Here is a 19,757-nt window from a genome sequence, read left to right on the forward strand (position 1 = left end):
CATAACTGCTACATGCCTTACCGATGAAGACCTAACATGCAAGGCCCTCAAATCATTAGCACCTAGCTAATCTTGCATGTCTCACCCAAAATTTACCATCGTCCTGCGCCTAGCCGCCGTTCAACCTGGCAGTCGGGTCGGGTTTGCCCGGGTCGAGGTCTACCAAACCCATGCCCGATAAGTAAATGGATCTACCCATTCGCCCATGGCCCTACCCATGAGCGTAGGAGCATACGCACGCCCGAACCCGACGGGTAACCCGACCTGATGGGTTACCCATCAGGTTGTTGTACAGTGCACAATAGACGCACAACAAAGTATAGTTGCAAAAATTCATATAACAAAGATTGATTCATGGTGGCAAAAATGCACAAATAGCTTCAATTCCTAACCATCAATGTGAATATATTGTAGAACAAATAGAAAACAAAGTAGCATGAAGCAGGAGCGCAAAATAGCATCACAAATACATGGTTCATGCCTTAACTCTTTAGGTGCACAAATACATGGTTCAAAATAACATCACAAATACATGGTTCAGGTCTTCCGGAGCACAAATACATGGTTCAGGAGCACAAGTACAAAAGTTCAGCTGCACAAATAGCAACACAAATACGAGGTTTTCAACAACACACAACACAATACAAGGTTTAGTAGCAACACAAGTACACAAATACAAGGTTCAGGTTGAGTAGTTGTGTGCCAACAAGCTAGCAGCAACTAGTAGTGTAGCAGCTCATGGAAAATGTAAACAATAGTAGGTAGTGGCATTCAACAGAGGTAGCAGCAAGTAGTGTAGCAGCTCATCACAACCAAGCAGCAACATCATACAGTCAAGTGCCAGGCTTCAATTAGGATGGTTGATCATCAACCTCGTGAAACATAAGAAAATAGAAGCATTCAATGTAAAGAACAAGACTTGTGTTAAAATCTAAGATTAAAGGGCATGTTAAGTTGCTAGAAGTAGAATATGTTACCATCATTTCTATGTCATCCTTAAGAACAGTTTAAAAGTCCGCAAAGATAGTAGAATTGCAATCCGCTGATGCATATATTTAGATATTAACACATAGCAAGGAAATAATATTGTCATGGAAATAAGAGTCATGATTCAACTAGATTATCACCTAACATGTCTGCATATGACCAAGCTTGCGTCACATAAGAGCTTCGGTCATGTTTGGTGCAAGTAAACATCTATGTGCACTTAGTATTCTCTCACTAGTATGGAAGGCGGATTCCGACGCCACGGTTGTTACAGGAATGGCTAGTATATCATGAGCCATTCTTTGCAATGTAGGATACTTGATACCTCCAAAATTCCAGCAATTGATGATGTCGAGCCCCTCTAGTCTATGGATAATATCCTCTTCCAAATATAAGTCTTGTTCTGTCCGCACACGAGAAGCACCCATAACAGGCTTCGGGGACATATATTGTTGAAATATATTCTCCATTTCATCTACGGCAGCACCACCTTCGGCAGAGACACTTCTACCTACCTCCGAGGTACCCACACCACCATTAGATGCTTCATATTCTTGCAACAAATCACCCATTAACTTTCTAATTTTCTCCACTTCTTTAGTTGCATGTTCAAATCCATAGAGAGATCCAAACAAAGCTTACAACATATGAAGCTTATATCTCGGATCAAGGACTGTTGACACAGACATAAGACCATGGACTTCTTTCCAATACTTCTCAAACTTCGTCTTCATTTCCTCAGACATCTTTTTCAAAGGAACATGCTCACTAGTAACCATTTACGTATTTCTAGACGAATAGAAGATATTTTGCGGAAGAACAGATTTGCTATAACATATTTAGTCCCCGAGAATAGCTCATGATCTTAAAGAAAAGTATTAGCCTATCACAAAGTTCTTTTGCAAATTTCCAATCTTCTGCGGTTGGGCAACAGTTGAATAGGAGCCCACGTGTGTGTAGTTTACCAAACACAACAGTGTATAGTAATGCAACGGATATCATTTTATATGTTGAATTCCACCTAGTCTTGCAATCTACAACCAACCTTCTAGAATAGTCAGTGTTTAGAGTGTGTGCCATCTTTTCAAATTTCTCGTGCCTTTTAGGTGTGGCCTGCCAAAATGCAACACTATCGCGGGCTCTAGCAATACTTTTGTCCATGACACTCATTCCATCTTTCACAATCAGATTAAGTATATGTGCACAACAACGCATATGCAGATACCTACCCTCCAGCATAAGGGATTTAGTATCCAACTTATCTATTAAGATATCAAGGGTCTTGTCATTAGTTGTGCAATCGTCAAGGGTAACTGTGGATAACTTCCTCTCTATATGCTAATCAAGAAGACATTCATGCAAAGCTTGATATATAACCTTACCATTATGTGGGGCTGGTACATATGCAAACCTAATATATAATAAAACATCTAGGTTCAGCTTCACAATCATTAACAAAAGAGTTCAGATTCATAATGATACGGAAAAGCTTTGCTTTAACAAAACATACCTCAAAGTGATGCTCTTTAGATTCCAAGATTCATCAATAAAATGGGTGATAACAACCATGTAGCCTTTCTTTTGATGGCCTGCAGTCCACAGGCCTGAGGTGATAGCTACTCGTTGCTTGAAATTTGCAAAATATTTCACCATCTTTTCCTTTTGGGCTGAATGCATAAGTAAGATATCCTTTCTAATGGTATTTCTTGAAACGACCTTGAACAAAAGTTGCAATGAAAGCACAAAACATTCGAAAAATAGAATGATCAAACATCAACAAAGGATATTCATGAACACATATCATTAAGGCAAGATCTGGCAACTTGAGAGTGGGACAGTGGACGGCAGTGGCGATTTGCAGATGGGAGAGAGCGAGACAGTGCGGCGGCTAGGGCTGAGCGAGGAGTGGAGTGGGGGACGCAATTGGTTTCCATAGTTCTCTGCCTCCTCCTAAACCTAAAGTGCTTACTGGGTTGGGCTGGGGACGGTGGGCTGGCAGGCTGGCTAGACTGCTATAGGCTACTACTACTATTTAGGTATAAAGGACCCACTTGTCAGCTAATCGGGGGTGACCCACGGGTAGGACCTCATGCCCATACCCTACCCATGACTAATCGGGTTACCCATCGGGCTTACCCTGGGTGAATATGCCGACCCATACCCTACCCATTCGGGCCGGGTGCCCATGGGCGCGGCCGCCCATGGGTCAGATTGCCGGGTTGAGCCACCGTCGTGCCTAAAAAACACTTGATCGACTCCAAGGCCCACAAAAAGCCCTAACCTGGCCACCAAAAAATGTTTCATGCACGGATGGATAACCTCGAGGGGATGGAGATAGGATTTTTTTTGTCGCTACAAGCAGGGATGTTGAAGGAAAATTTGTCACTGGGACCGGTTTGGGCAAGCAATACCCAGCTAGATAATCCCAATGAAATGATGAAAGGATCGAGAAGAAGTGTCTAGAGGGGGGGTGATTAGACCCTCAACAAGCAAAAGTAGCAGTTTTTAATTTCTTCAAGTTGAGGTGGAGATTTAGCACAAGTTTAAGCATTCACAATACATTTCAAGCAAGCATGGCAAGAGTATATGAGCAGCGGAAAGTAAAGCATGCAAGTATTGGAGTGTGCAAACGCAATTGGAGACACGGAGATTTTTGGCGTGGTTCCGATAGGTGGTGCTATCGTACATCCACGCTGTGGAGGCTTCAACCCATGAAGGGTAACGGTTGCACAAGTACACGGAGGACTCCACCCACGAAGGGTCCATGATATGTCTCCGTTGTTGGAAATATGCCCTAGAGGCAATAATAAAATGGTTATTATTATATTTCCTTGTTCATGATAATTGTCTATTGTTCATGCTATAATTGCGTTATCCGGAAATCGTAATACATGTATGAATACATAGACCACAACATGTCCCTAGTGAGCCTCTAGTTGACTAGCTCGTTGATCAACAGATAGTCATGGTTTCCTGACTATGGACATTGGATGTCATTGATAACGGGATCACATCATTAGGAGAATGATGTGATGGACAAGACCCAATCCTAAGCATAGCACAAGATCGTGTAGTTCGTTTGCTAGAGCTTTTCCAAATGTCAAGTATCATTTCCTTAGACCATGAGATTGTGCAACTCCCGGATACCATAGGAGTGCTTTGGGTGTGCCAAACGTCACAACGTAACTGGGTGGCTATAAAGGTGCACTACGGGTATCTCCGAAAGTGTCTGTTGGGTTGGCACGAATCGAGACTGGGATTTGTCACTCCGTATGACGGAGAGGTATCTCTGGGCCCACTCGGTAATGCATCATCATAATGAGCTCAATGTGACCAAGTGTTTGGTCACGGGATCATGCATTACGGTACGAGTAAAGTGACTTGCCGGTAACGAGATTGAACAAGGTATTCGGATACCGACGATCGAATCTCGGGCAAGTAACGTACCGATTGACAAAGGGAATTGTATACGGGATTGATTGAATCCTCGACATCGTGGTTCATCCGATGAGATCATCGTGGAACATGTGGGAGCCAACATGGGTATCCAGATCCCGCTGTTGGTTATTGACCGGAGAGTCGTCTCGGTCATGTCTGCATGTCTCCCGAACCCGTAGGGTCTACACACTTAAGGTTCGGTGACGCTAGAGTTGTAGAGATATTAGTATGCAGTTAACCGAAAGTTGTTCGGAGTCCCTGATGAGATCCCGGACGTCACGAGGAGTTCTAGAATGGTCCGGAGGTAAAGATTTATATATGGGAAGTCCTATTTTGGCCATCGGAAAATGTTCGGGATTTTTCGGTATTGTACCGTGAAGGTTCTAGAAGGTTCTGAAGTGGGGCCCACCTGCATGGGCGGACCCACATGAACGTGGGTAGTGGGGGCAAGGCCCCACACCCCTGGTCAAGGCGCACCAAGATCCCACCTTAGAAGGAATAAGATCATATCCCGAAGGGATAAGATCAAGATCCCTAAAAAAGGGGGATAACAATCGGTGGGGAAGGGAAATGATGGGATTTCTTTCCCCCACCTTTGCCAACGCCCCAATGGACTTGGAGGGCAAGAAACCAGCCCCCTCCACCCCTATATATAGTGGGGAGGCGCATGGGAGCAGCACCCCAAGCCCTGGCGCCTCCCTCCCTCCCGTGACACCTCTTCCTCCCCGCTTGCGCTTGGCGAAGCCCTGCCGGGATCCCGCTACTTCCACCACCACGCCGTCGTGCTGCTGGATCTCCATCAACCTCTCCCTCCCCTTGCTGGATCAAGAAGGAGGAGACGTCTTCCCCAACCGTACGTGTGTTGAACGCGGAGGTGCCGTCCGTTCGGTGCTCGGTCATCGGTGATTTGGATCACGACGAGTACGACTGCCCCGTTCACTTGAACGCTTCCGCTCGCGATCTACAAGGGTATGTAGATGCACTCTTTTCCCTCTCGTTGCTAGAAGACTCCATAGATTGTTCTTGGTGATGCGTAGAATTTTTTTAATTTCTGCAACGATCTCCAACAGTGGCATCATGAGCTAGGTCTATGCGTAGTTTCTATGCACGAGTAGAACACAAACTTGTTGTGGGCGTAGATGTTGTCAATTTTCTTGCCACTACTAGTCTTATCTTGTTTCGGCGGCATCGTGGGATGAAGCGGCCCGGACCGACCTTACACGTACGCTTACGTGAGACAGGTTCCACCGACTGACATGCACTAGTTGCACAAGGTGGCTAGCGGGTGTCTGTCTCTCCCACTTTAGTCGGATCGGATTTGATGAAAAGGGTCCTTATGAAGGGTAAATAGAAGTTGGCATATCACGTTGTGGTTTTACGTAGGTAAGAAACGTTCTTGCTAGAAACCTATAGAAGCCACGTAAAAACATGCAACAACAATTAGAGGACGTCTAACTTGTTTTTGCAGCATATGCCTTGTCATGTGATATGGCCAAAAGGATGTGATGAATGAAATATATGTGATGTATGAGATTGATCATGTTCTTGTAATAGGAATCACGACTTGCATGTCGATGAGTATGACAACCGGCAGGAGCCATAGGAGTTGTCTTTATTTTTTGTATGACCTGCGTGTCATTGAATAACACCATGTAAATTACTTTACTTTATTGCTAAACACGTTAGCCATAGAAGTAGATGTAATCGTTGGCGTGACAACTTCATGAAGACACGATGATGGAGATCATGATGATGGAGATCATGGTGTCATGCCGGTGACGAAGATGATCATGGCGCCCCGAAGATGGAGATCAAAGGAGCAATATGATACTGGCCATATCATGTCACTATTTGATTGCATGTGATGTTTATCATGTTTTACATCTTATTTGCTTAGAACGACGGTAGCTTAAATAAGATGATCCCTCGCAATAATTTCAAGAAAGTGTTCCCCCTAACTGTGCACCGTTGCGAAGGTTCGTTGTTTCGAAGCACCACGTGATGATCGGGTGTGATAGATTCTAACGTTCGAATACAACGGGTGTAAGCCAGATTTACACATGCAATATACTTAGGTTGACTTGACGAGCCTAGCATGTACAGACATGGCCTCGGAACACGGAAGACCGAAAGGTCGAGCATGAGTCGTATAGAAGATACGATCAACATGAAGATGTTCACCGATGTTGACTAGCCCGTCTCACGTGATGATCAGACACGGCCTAGTTGACTCGGATCATGTTTCACTTAGATGACTAGAGGGATGTCTATCTGAGTGGGAGTTCATTGAATAATTTGATTGGATGAACTTAATTATCATGAACTTAGTCTAAAATCTTTACAATATGTTTTGTAGATCAAATGACCCACGCTAATGTTGCCCTCAACTTCAACGCGTTCCTAGAGAAAACCAAGCTGAAAGATGATGGTAGCAACTATACGGACTGGGTCCGGAACCTGAGGATCATCCTCATAGCTGCCAAGAAAGATTATGTCCTAGAAGCACCACTAGGTGACGCACCCATCCCAGAGAACCAAGACGTTATGAACGCTTGGCAGCAGCGTGCTGATGATTACTCCCTCGTTCAGTGCGGCATGCTTTATAGCTTAGAACCGGGGCTCCAAAAGCGTTTTGAGAAACACAGAGCATATGAGTTGTTCGAAGAGCTGAAAATGGTTTTCCAAGCTCATGCCCGGGTCGAGAGATAAGAAGTCTCCGACAAGTTCTTCAGTTGTAAGACGAAGGAAAATAGTTCTGTCAGTGAGCACATACTCAAAATGTCTGGGTTACACAACCGCTTGACTCAGCTGGGAGTTAATCTCCCGGATGACGCGGTCATTGACAGAATCCTTCAGTCGCTTCCACCGAGCTACAAGAGCTTTGTGATGAACTTCAATATGCAGGGGATGGAAAAGACCATTCCTGAGGTATATTCAATGCTGAAATCAGCGGAGGTGGAGATCAAAAAGGAACATCAAGTGTTGATGGTGAATAAAACCACCAAGTTCAAGAAAGGCAAGGGTAAGAAGAACTTCAAGAAGGACGGCAAGGGAGTTGCCGCGCCCGGTAAGCCAGTTGCCGGGAAGAAGCCAAAGAATGGAGCCAAGCCTGAGACTGAGTGCTTTTATTGCAAGGGAAGTGGTCACTGGAAGCGGAACTACCCCAAGTACTTGGCGGACAAGAAGGCCGGCAACACCAAAGGTATATGTGATATACATGTTATTGATGTGTACCTTACCAGCACTCGTAGTAGCTCCTGGGTATTTGATATCGGTGCGGTTGCTCATATTTGTAACTCAAAGCAGGAGCTGCGGAATAAACGGAGACTGGCAAAGGACGAGGTGACGATGCGCGCCGGGAATGGTTCCAAGGTCGATGTGATCGCCGTCGGCACGCTACCTCTACATTTACCTACGGGATTAGTTTTAAACCTCAATAATTGTTATTTAGTGCCAGCTTTGAGCATGAACATTGTATCAGGATCTCGTTTAATTCGAGATGGCTACTCATTTAAATCCGAGAATAACGGTTGTTCTATTTATATGAGAGATATGTTTTATGGTCATGCCCCGCTGGTTAATGGTTTATTCTTAATGAATCTCGAACGTAGTGTTACACATATTCATAGTGTGAATACCAAAAGATGTAAGGTTGATAATGATAGTCCCACATACTTGTGGCACTGCCGTCTTGGTCACATTGGTGTCAAACGCATGAAGAAGCTCCATGCAGATGGACTTTTGGAGTCTCTTGATTACGAATCATTTGACACGTGCGAACCATGCCTCATGGGTAAGATGACCAAGACTCCGTTCTCCGGAACAATGGAGCGAGCAACCAACTTATTGGAAATCATACATACTGATGTGTGCGGTCCAATGAGTGTTGAGGCTCGCGGTGGCTATCGTTATGTTCTCACTCTCACTGATGACTTGAGTAGATATGGGTATGTCTACCTAATGAAACACAAGTCTGAGACCTTTGAAAAGTTCAAGGAATTTCATAGTGAGGTTGAGAATCAACGTGACAGAAAAATAAAGTTCTTACGATCAGATCATGGAGGGGAATATTTGAGTCACGAATTTGGCACACACTTAAGGAAATGTGGAATAGTTTCACAACTCACGCCACCTGGAACACCTCGGCTAAATGGTGTGTCCGAACGTCGTAATCGCACTCTATTGGATATGGTGCGATCTATGATGTCTCTTACCGATCTACCGCTCTCATTTTGGGGCTATGCTTTAGAGACTGCCGCATTCACTTTAAATAGGGCTCCGTCGAAATCCGTTGAGACGACACCGTATGAATTATGGTTTGGGAAGAAACCTAAGCTGTCGTTTCTAAAAGTTTGGGGATGCGATGCTTATGTCAAGAAACTTCAACCTGAAAAGCTCAAACCCAAGTCGGAAAAATGCGTCTTCATAGGATACCCTAAGGAAACCATTGGGTATACCTTCTACCTCAGATCCGAAGGCAAGATCTTTGTTGCCAAGAACGGGTCCTTTCTGGAGAAAGAGTTTCTCTCGAAAGAAGTAAGTGGGAGGAAAGTGGAACTTGATGAAGTACTACCTCTTGAACCGGAAAATAGCGCAGCTCAGGAAGATGTTCCTGTGGTGCCTGCACCGACTAGAGAGGAAGTTAATGATGATGATGATCAAGGTACTTCGGATCAAGCTCCTACTGAACTTCGTAGGTCCACAAGGACACGTTCCGCGCCAGAGTGGTACGGCAACCCTGTCTTGGAAATCATGTTGTTAGACAACGGTGAACCTTCGAACTATGAAGAAGCAATGGTGGGCCCAGATTCCGACAAATGGCTTGAAGCCATGCAATCCGAGATAGGATCCATGTATGAAAACAAAGTGTGGACTTTGACAGACTTGCCCGATGATCGGCGAGCAATAGAAAACAAATGGATCTTTAAGAAGAAGACAGACGCGGATGGTAATGTTACCATCTATAAAGCTCGACTTGTCGCTAAGGGTTATCGACAAGTTCAAGGGGTTGACTATGATGAGACTTTCTCACCCGTAGCGAAGCTGAAGTCCGTCCGAATCATGTTAGCAATTGCCGCATACTATGATTATGAGATATGGCAAATGGACGTCAAAACGGCATTCCTTAACGGCTTTCTTAAGGAAGAATTGTATATGATGCAGCCGGAAGGTTTTGTCGATCCTAAGAATGCTAACAAGGTATGCAAGCTCCAGCGCTCCATCTATGGGCTGGTGCAAGCATCTCGGAGTTGGAACATTCGATTTGATGAGATGATCAAAGCGTTTGGGTTTACACAGACTTATGGAGAAGCCTGTGTTTACAAGAAAGTGAGTGGGAGCTCTGTAGCATTTCTCATATTATATGTGGATGACATACTGTTGATGGGAAATGATATAGAATTCTTGGGAAGCATAAAGGCCTACTTGAACAAGTGTTTTTCAATGAAGGACCTTGGAGAAGCTGCTTATATATTAGGCATCAAGATCTATAGAGATAGATCAAGACGCCTCATTGGTCTTTCACAAAGTACGTACCTTGACAAGATATTGAAGAAGTTCAATATGGATCAGTCCAAGAAGGGGTTCTTGCCTGTATTGCAAGGTGTGCAATTGAGCACGGCTCAATGCCCGACCACGGCAGAAGATAGAGAAAAGATAAGTGTCGTCCCCTATGCCTCGGCCATAGGGTCTATTATGTATGCCATGCTGTGTACCAGACCTGATGTAAACCTTGCCGTAAGTTTGGTAGGAAGGTACCAAAGTAATCCCGGCATGGAACACTGGACAGCGGTCAAGAATATCCTGAAGTACCTGAAGAGGACTAAGGATATGTTTCTCGTTTATGGAGGTGACGAAGAGCTCGTCGTAAAGGGTTACGTCGATGCTAGTTTCGACACAGATCTGGATGACTCTAAGTCACAAACCGGATACGTGTATATTTTGAATGGTGGGGCAGTAAGCTGGTGCAGTTGCAAGCAAAGCGTTGTGGCGGGATCTACATGTGAAGCAGAATACATGGCGGCCTCAGAGGCAGCACAAGAAGCAATCTGGGTGAAGGAGTTCATTACCGACCTAGGAGTTATTCCCAATGCGTCGGGCCCGATGACTCTCTTCTGTGACAACACTGGAGCTATTGCCCTTGCCAAGGAGCCCAGGTTTCACAGGAAGACCAGGCATATCAAGCGTCGCTTCAACTCCATTCGTGAAAATGTTCAAAATGGAGACATAGATATTTGTAAAGTACATACGGACCTGAATGTAGCAGATCCGTTGACTAAACCTCTCCCTAGAGCAAAACATGATCAACACCAGAACTCTATGGGTGTTCGATTCATCACAATGTAACTAGATTATTGACTCTAGTGCAAGTGGGAGACTGTTGGAAATATGCCCTAGAGGCAATAATAAAATGGTTATTATTATATTTCCTTGTTCATGATAATTGTCTATTGTTCATGCTATAATTGCGTTATCCGGAAATCGTAATACATGTGTGAATACATAGACCACAACATGTCCCTAGTGAGCCTCTAGTTGAATAGCTCGTTGAACAACAGATAGTCATGGTTTCCTGACTATGGACATTGGATGTCATTGATAACGGGATCACATCATTAGGAGAATGATGTGATGGACAAGACCCAATCCTAAGCATAGCACAAGATCGTGTAGTTCGTTTGCTAGAGCTTTTCCAAATGTCAAGTATCATTTCCTTAGACCATGAGATTGTGCAACTCCCGGATACCATAGGAGTGCTTTGGGTGTGCCAAACGTCACAATGTAACTGGGTGGCTATAAAGGTGCACTACGGGTATCTCCGAAAGTGTCTGTTGGGTTGGCACGAATCGAGACTGGGATTTGTCACTCCGTATGACGGAGAGGTATCTCTGGGCCCACTCGGTAATGCATCATCATAATGAGCTCAATGTGACCAAGTGTTTGGTCACGGGATCATGCATTACGGTACGAGTAAAGTGACTTGCCAGTAACGAGATTGAACAAGGTATTGGGATACTGACGATCGAATCTCGGGCAAGTAACGTACTGATTGACAAAGGGAATTGTATACGGGATTGATTGAATCCTCGACATCGTGGTTCATCCGATGAGATCATCATGGAACATGTGGGATCCAATATGGGTATCCAGATCCCGCTGTTGGTTATTGACCGGAGAGTCGTCTCGGTCATGTCTGCATGTCTCCCGAACCCGTAGGGTCTACACACTTAAGGTTCGGTGACGCTAGAGTTGTAGACATATTAGTATGCGGTTAACCGAAAGTTGTTCAGAGTCCCGGATGAGATCCCGGACGTCACGAGGAGTTCCGGAATGGTCCGGAGGTAAAGATTTATATATGGGAAGTCCTATTTTGGCCACCGGAAAATGTTCGGGATTTTTCGGTATTGTACCGGGAAGGTTCTAGAAGGTTCCAAAGTGGGGCCCACCTGCATGGGGGGACCCACATGAACGTGGGTAGTGGGGGCAAGGCCCCACACCCCTGGTCAAGGCGCACCAAGGTCCCACCTTAGAAGGAATAAGATCGTATCCCGAAGGGATAAGATCACGATCCCTAAAAAGGGGGGATAACAATCGGTGGGGAAGGGAAATGATGGGATTTCTTTCCCCCACCTTTGCCAACGCCCCAATGGACTTGGAGGGCAAGAAATCAGCCCCCTCCACCCCTATATATAGTGGGGAGGCGCATGGGAGCAGCAGACCAAGCCCCTGGCGCCTCCCTCTCCCTCCCGTGACACCTCTCCCTCTCGCTGAGCTTGGCGAAGCCCTGCCGAGATCCCCGCTGCTTCCACCACCACGCCGTCGTGCTGCTGGATCTCCATCAACCTCTCCCTCCCTTTGCTGGATCAAGAAGGAGGAGACGTCTTCCCCAACCGTACGTGTGTTGAACGCGGAGGTGCCGTCCGTTCGGCGCTCGGTCATCGGTGATTTGGATCACGACGAGTACGACTCCATCAACCCCGTTCACTTGAACGCTTCCGCTCGCGATCTACAAGGGTATGTAGATGCACTCTTTTCCCTCTCGTTGCTAGAAGACTCCATAGATTGTTCTTGGTGATGCGTAGAATTTTTTTTAATTTCTGCAACGATCTCCAACATCCGTCGTATCTACTTTTCCAAACACTTTTGCCCTTGTTTTGGACTCTAACTTGCATGATTTGAATGGAACTAACCCGGACTGACGCTGCTTTCAGCAGAATTGCCATAGCGTTATTTATGTGCAGAAACAGAAGTTCTCGGAATGACCTGAAACTCCACGGAACATATTTTTGGAAAATATTAAAAATACTGGAAGAAGAATCCACGTCAGGGGGGCCTCCACCTGTCCACGAGGGTGGAGGGCGCGCCCCCTGCCTCGTGGGCCCCCTGACGCTCCACCGACCTCAACTCCAACTCCATATATTCACTTTCGGGGAGAAAAAAATCAGGGAGAAGGATTCATCGCGTTTTACGATACGGAGCCGCCGCCAAGCCCTAAAACCTCTCGGGAGGGCTGATCTGGAGTCCGTTCGGGGCTCCGGAGAGGGGAATCCATCGTCGTCGTCATCATCAAAAATTCTCCATCACCAATTTCATGATGCTCACCGCCGTGCGTGAGTAATTCCATCGTAGGCTTGCTGGACGGTGATGGGTTGCATGAGATTTATCATGTAATCGAGTTAGTTTTGTTAGGGTTTGATCCCTAGTATCCACTATGTTCTGAGATTGATGTTGCTATGACTTTGCTATGCTTAATGCTTGTCACTAGGGCCCGAGTGCCATGATTTCAGATCTGAACCTATTATGTTTTCATGAATATATGTGAGTTCTTGATCCTATCTTGCAAATCTATAGTCACCTACTATGTGTTATGATCCGGCAACCCCGAAGTGACAATAATCGGGACCACTCCCGATGATGACCGTAGTTTGAGGAGTTCATGTATTCACTATGTGTTAATGCTTTGGTCCAGTACTCTATTAAAAGGTGGCCTTAATATCCCTTAGTTTCCGTTAGGACCCCGCTGCCACGGGAGGGTAGGACAAAAGATGTCATGCAAGTTCTTTTCCATAAGCACGTATGACTATATTCGGAATACATGCCTACATTAGATTGATGAGTTGGAGCTAGTTCTATGCCACCCTATGTTATGACTGTTACATGATGAACCGCATCCGGCATAATTCTCCATCACTGATCCAATGCCTACGAGCTTTTCACATATTGTTCTTCGCTTATTTACTTTTCCGTTGCTACTGTTACAATCACTACAAAACCCAAAAATATTACTTTGCTACTAAATACTTTGCTGCAGATACTAAGTTATCCAGGTGTGGTTGAATTGACAACTCAACTGCTAATACTTGAGAATATTCTTTGGCAACCCTTGTGTCGAATAAATAAATTTGGGTTGAATACTCTACCCTCGAAAACTGTTGCGATCCCCTATACTTGTGGGTTATCAAGACTAGTTTTTGGCGCCGTTTCCGGGGAGCATAGCTCTATTCTTTGAGTCACTTGGGATTTATATTTGCTGGTCACTATGAAGAACTTGAAAGACGAGAAAACAAAAATTTATCCCTCAACTACGAGGGGAGGTAAGGAACTGCCATCTAGCTCTGCACTTGATTCACCTTCTGTTTTGAGTAAGATTGCGACACCTAAACCTGCTTCTGCTATTCATTCTGATATGTCGCATGTTATTGATGATGCCACTTCTGCTACACATGATACTTATGATGAAACTACTTCTATGCTTGATACTACTGTGCCACTTGGTGAATTTCTTGATGAACAACTTGCTAGGGCTAGAGAGAATGAAATTATTGATAATATTGAAGATAGTGATGATGAGGGCTCTCTCCCTAATAAATATGAATTACCTATTGTTCCTGAGGGTTATGTTTTGGAGGAAGAAGCTGCTAGAGCTATTTTAGCTTGCAATGATAGATACGATCTCAAAAGATTATTAGCTAAATGGAAGCAGCAATCTCTTAATGCTAGAATGAAAACTGACCCTGCTTTTGCTTCTTCACCTATCTGTGTTACTGATAAGGATTATGAATTCTCTGTTGATCCTGATATAATTACTTTGGTTGAATATGATCCTTTTTCTGGCTATGAATCTGAAACTGTTGTGGCACATCTTACTAAATTAAATGATATAGCCACCCTATTCACTAATGATGAGAAATCTCGCTATCTTTATATCCTTAAAATATTTCCGTTCTCATTAAAGGGTGATGCTAAGATATGGTTTAATTCTCTTGATCTTGGTTGTGTGCGTAGTCCCCAGGATATGATTTATTACTTTTCTGCTAAATATTTCCCTGCTCATAAGAAACAAGCTGCTTTAAGGGATATATATAATTTTGTGCAAATTGAAGAAGAGAGTCTCCCACAAGCTTGGGGGAGGCTTCTCCAATTGCTTAATGCTTTGCCTGATCATCCTCTCAAGAAAAATGAAATACTTGATATTTTTTATAATGGACTAACCGATGCTTCCAGAGACCACCTGGATAGTTGTGCTGGTTCTGTTTTCAGGGAAAGAACACCGGATGAAGCTGAGATTCTATTGAATAATATGTTGACAAGTGAAAATAATTGGACACTTCCTGAGCCAACTCCTGAGCCAATTCCTAAACCAACTCCGAAGAAGAGAGGTGTTCTATTTCTCAGTCCTGAAGATATGCAAGAGGCAAAGAAATCTATGAAAGAAAAAGGTATTAAAGTTGAAGATGTTAAGAATTTACCTCCTATTGAAGAAATACATGGTCTTAATTTACCGCCTATTGAAGAAACATATGATCTTAATCCATCACCTATTGAAGAAACTCATGGTCTTGATAACCCGACACAGGTAGTAAAGGTAAATTCTCTCTATAGATTTGATGAAGGTGATATTCCTCACTATAAGTCTGCTAGACAATTCTTAGAAGAGTTTGACAATTTTATTGACAAACAAGAAAACTTCAATGCTTATTTTGGTAGACAATTGAAATACAATTCCGATACGCTTGAACACTTGGGTGATTATATGTCTAGAGTTAAAGGTGAACTTAAACTCATTAGTAAACATGCTTCTATGGTTACCACTCAAGTGGAACAAGTACCTAAAGCTCAAAATGATTTGCTCAATGAATTAAATAGTAAAAATAATGATTATGCTGTTAGAGTGGCTACTAGAACTGGTAAAATGACTCAGGAACCTTTGTATCCTGAAGGCCACCCTAAGAGAATTGAGCAAGATTCTCACAGAAATAATATAGATGCACCTAGTCCTTCTAAAAAGAAGAAAAAGAAAAATGATAGGACTTTGCGTGCTTCTAGTGAACCTATTGCTGAAACACCTGAGAATCCAAATGATATTTCTATTCTGATGCTGAAACACAACCTGGTAATGAACATGAACCTAATGAAAATGTTAATGATAATGTTCATGATGATGCTCAACCTAGCAATGATAATGATGTAGAAATTGAACCTGCTGTTGATCTTGATAACCCACAATCAAAGAATCAATGTTATGATAAGAGAGACTTTGTTGCTAGGAAACACGGTAAAGAAAGAAAACCATGGGTTCAGAAACCCATGCCTTTTCCTCCCAAGCCATCCAAGAAAAAGGATGATGAGGATTTTGAGCGCTTTGCTGAAATGATTAGACCTATCTTTTTGCGTATGCGATTAACTGATATGCTCAAAATGAATCCTTATGCTAAGTACATGAAAGAAATTGTTACTAATAAAAGAAAGATACTGGAAGCTGAAATTTCCACCATGCTTGCTAATTATACCTTCAAGGGTGGAATACCAAAGAAACTTGGAGATCCAGGAGTACCTACTATACCATGTTCCATTAAAAAAAACTATGTTAGAACTGCTTTATGTGATCTTGGAGCCGGTGTTAGTGTTATGCCTCTCTCTTTATATCGTAGACTTGATTTGAATAAGTTGACACCTACTGAAATATCTTTGCAAATGGCTGATAAATCAACTGCTATACCTGTCGGTATTTGTGAGGATGTGCCTGTTGTGGTTGCAAACGTTACTATTTTAACGGACTTTGTTATTCTTGATATTCCCGAGGACGATAGTATGTCTATTATTCTTGGAAGAGCTTTTTTGAATACTGCAGGGGCTGTTATTGATTGCAACAAAGGCAATGTCACTTTTCACGTTAATGGTAATGAGTATACGGTACACTTTCCGAGGAAACAACCTCAAGTTCACAGTATAAATTCTATTGGAAAAATTCCATCGATTATTATTGGAGGTTTTGAATTTCCTCTTCCTACTGTCAAAAAGAAATATGATGTTCTTATTATTGGGGATGTGCATATCCCTGTTGAGGTAACATAGTGTTATTCGAAATTTCTCCGGTTCCATGTTATTCGGAATGAGTTTGTTAACAAGACTTGATCAACCTTGTTAGTGGATTCCTTTTGATGAGCATGAGATGGATGAAACTAGAAGGCACAACCTTCTATACCCTCTCTCTACTTTCTGTTATTTAGTTGAAATAAAGCAAAAATAGTATTTTCCTATCTGTTTTCTGAATTATCCGTGCAATATAAAAATACCCTGAAAATAAAAGTTCTCCAAATGCCCTGAAATTGAAATATGATTTTTTCTGGAATATTTGAGAATACTGGCACTGAGAACACAGCAGGGGGAGCAAGCACCTGACCACGAGGGTCCAGGGCGCGCCCACCCCTACAGGGCGCGCCCCTGCCTCGTGGGCCCATGGTGGCTCCCCTCCACTTATTCCTGCACCCACACAGTTCTTCTTCCTCCCAAAAAAATCACCATCCAGCTCAAGCACGAGTTCTAGCTCATTTTGCTGCTATTTTCGATCTCCTTGCTCAAAGCACCTCTCACAAAACTGCTTGGGGGGATTGTTCCTTGGTATGTGACTCCTCCATTGGTCCAATTAGTTTTTTTTCTAGTGCTTTATTCATTGCAAATTCGTGCTGCCTAGATGACCATGTTCTTGAGCTTGCATGTCAAATTTATATGGTTCTAAGTAGTTCCAATGCATGATATAGGCTTTAGGCACTTGTAGGAGTAGTTGCTATCAATTTTGTTGAGTTTGGTTCACTTTTATTTGAAGTTACTAAAAATTTCAGAATTTTTCAGAAAATGATGAAGAGATTTTTGAGGGGCTCATCGAGCCGAAGCTCGAAGGAAAAGCAAGGTGAAGAAGCAGAGAGGCCCTAATATAATCTGCCTCGTACCATGGAGGTTCGGCCGTGTGAATGGCCTTCCAATGATTTCTTGAGAGCAGCCGGGATTTATGATGATTTTTATGAATTGGCTGAGAATGCAGGCCTCACCGACTTCCTCCGCGACCAACGCGAACAGTATCTCTTACTCACTAATACTTTTGTGCAAAACTTCTACTATTGTCCTAAGGAATCACCTCCTTCAGTAGAGTTTCATTTATATGATGTGGTTAAGAAGATGTCACTAGATGAATTTTGCAAGGTTTGCAAAATACCTTTTGAGGGTAGCTTAGAGGAACCACATCGTAAAGATGTGGACGGGTTTATTGACACTATTACCATAGGGGAAACTAGGAAGGTTTCCGATGCAAGAATCACTAGCATACATTTTCCTGTTTTACGCTATTTTGCAATATTTGCTAGTCGTTGCTTCATTGGTCACGGAAACTGTGGAAACCTTAGTGTTCCTGATATTATTATTTTGTTCCGTGGTTTATTTTGTGATAACTCTGTTAGTATGGGCGGTATTATTGCTAAACGGTTAAGTCTGAACCGTACAAAGGGCCCCATCTTTGGAGGTATTTACGCTTCATGCCTTGCTGCATATTATAACATACCTATCAGGCACTATGAAAAAGAAGAAAAATTACTGCCCACTGCTTATTTAGATTATAAGAGTATGGTAGCGCATGACTTTATTGTCAAGAATAGGGAAGGGGCGCTTAAATACAAATTGTTCTTTGATAAACATCACCCTGAAACCATTACCTTGCCTGCTCCTTCCTTGTTTGATTTATCTGCAGGTCCGTATCTTGTTCCGCTGGCGGCCATTCACGCCTACCGGAACCCTACATCAGCCACAGAGCCGGAGCCGGAACCACAATTTGATCCTCCACGACAATCTAATTACCAGTGGGATCTGGAGATGATTGCCAACCAGTGGCAATCAGAGTCTTCTTCATCTCAGTACGACCCCAACTACAACTATGGATATCCGCCAGGCCATCCATGGCAATAAACCAACTTAGGCCAAAAGTTAAGGTTGGGGGAGTACGTATTTCTCACCAACATTACATTCATGTTCACACACTCATTGCTAGTTGTCGGTACTCATACTCTTTCACTGTACTATCCATGCTAGCTTATTTTCTTTTTTTCTTGCTTTCCTCTTGTGTGTTTGTTAAATCTTAAGAAAAACCAAAAAAATTAGTAATAGCTTTTAGTTAGTTTACTTTTCTTGCTGTAGTAGTATTAATTAAAAAGAAAACCCAAAAAGATTTCCCGTTCTTCTTTTGCTTGTTGGGAGCTTTCCCGTGTAAATAGTTTTATTTCTTTTCTTTTCTTTGGGGGTCGATAGGAGAAGACCATAATTAAATTGTTGAAGTGGCTCTTATATGCATTATTGTTGATTTAACAAAGAGCCCATATTGCCTTGTCTTCTCTTGTTTATTGAATGCTCGCGGATTCCAGCTTAGTCCAATGCACGTGCACTATTATTATTATTCACATTGTTCGGTCGTGCAAGTGAAAGGCAATTATGACGATATATGATGGACTGATTGAGATGAGAGAAGCTGGTATGAACTCGACCTCTCTTGTTTTTGTAAATATGATTAGTTCATCGTTCCTGATTCAGCCTATTATGAATAAACATATTTGCAATGACAATTAGAGATTATAGTTGCTCGTGCCATGCTTGATTAGCTATGAGTTATAATGGTTTACCTTGCGTGCCAACATGCTATTAAAATGGTTGTGATGTGGTATGATAGGGTGGTATCCTCCTTTGAATGATTTAAGTGACTCGACTTGGCACATGTTCACACATGTAGTTGAAAAAAATCAACATAGCCTTCACGATGTTTATGTTCATGGTGGATTATATCCTACTCATGCTTGTACTCAATGTTTATTAATTTTAATGCATGTTCATGACTGTTGTCGCTCTCTGGTTGGTCGCTTCCCAGTCTTTGCTAGCCTTCACTTGTACTAAGCCGGAATACTGCTTGTGCATCCAATCCCTTAAACCCCAAAGTTATTCCATATGAGTCACTATACCTTCCTATATGCGGTATCTACCTGCCGTTCCAAGTAAATTTGTATGTGCCAAACTCT

This window comes from Aegilops tauschii, chromosome 4 (assembly GCF_002575655.3).
Source record: "Aegilops tauschii subsp. strangulata cultivar AL8/78 chromosome 4, Aet v6.0, whole genome shotgun sequence".
In the NCBI taxonomy this organism is placed as follows: domain Eukaryota; kingdom Viridiplantae; phylum Streptophyta; class Magnoliopsida; order Poales; family Poaceae; genus Aegilops; species Aegilops tauschii.